Source organism: Schistocerca gregaria, unplaced genomic scaffold (genome assembly GCF_023897955.1).
Source record: "Schistocerca gregaria isolate iqSchGreg1 unplaced genomic scaffold, iqSchGreg1.2 ptg000362l, whole genome shotgun sequence".
Classification (NCBI taxonomy): Eukaryota; Metazoa; Arthropoda; class Insecta; order Orthoptera; family Acrididae; genus Schistocerca; species Schistocerca gregaria.
In genome coordinates this window covers 1,885,355-1,886,383 of record NW_026061819.1, presented here as the reverse complement: position 1 = coordinate 1,886,383, position 1,029 = coordinate 1,885,355, and positions in this window count along the sequence as shown.

Here is a 1,029-nt window from a genome sequence, read left to right as displayed (position 1 = left end):
TACAGAAGGCTCAAGCGTCACTTGCGTTTGTTTGTTGGTACGGTTACTACAAAACTAGAATCATCGCTTTTTATCTGTTAACCTATGTGATGTATTTCAGAGAGAAGCTGCAGAAAGCTCCTCCGTCATTTGCATCTGTTTGTTGGTATTCTTGCTACAAAACCAGAATCATCACATTTCATTTATTACTCTATGTGATGTATTTCAGAGTGAAGTTTGCAGAAAGCTCTTATCTCACTTGAATCTGTTTGTTGGTATTATTAGTGCACAGACACAAGCATTAAATTTCATTTACAAGATGATGTGAAGTATTTCTCAGATATGCTACAGAAAGCTCTTCTCTAATTTGCATTTGTTTGTTGGTATGGTTACTACGAAGCCAGATTCATCCCATTTCATTTGTTACCCTATGTGATGTATTTCAGAGAGAAGCTGCAATAGATGTAATTCAGAGAGAAGCTGCAATAATCTCCTCCCTCGCCTGCATCTGTTTTTGTATGATTAGTACACAGACACATGTATTTCGGAGGAAAGCTGCAGAAAGCTCCTTTCTCACTTGCATCAGTTCGTTGGAATGATTACTACAGAAAGCACCTCCCTCATTTGTGTTTGTTTGTTGGTATGATTAGTACACAGACACAATCATTACATTTCATTTATTACATGATGTGAAATATTACTGAAGGCTGCTGCTGAAAGCTTCTCCCTAATATTCATTTCTTTGTTTGTATGATCACTACAAAGTTAGTATCATCACATTTCATCTATTACCCTATGTCAAATATTTCAGAGAATAGCTATAGAAAACTCATCCCTCATTTGCATTTGTTTCTTCGTATGATTATTACAAATGTAGAATCTTTGCAATTCATCTATTACCCTATGTGATGTATTTCAGAAAAAAAACCTGCAGAAAGCTTTTCCCTCACTTGCATCTGTTTATGGTATGATTAGTACACATACACAATCATTGCATTTCATCCATCACCTGATGTTAAGTATTTCTGAGGGGGGCTAGCGAGAGCTCTT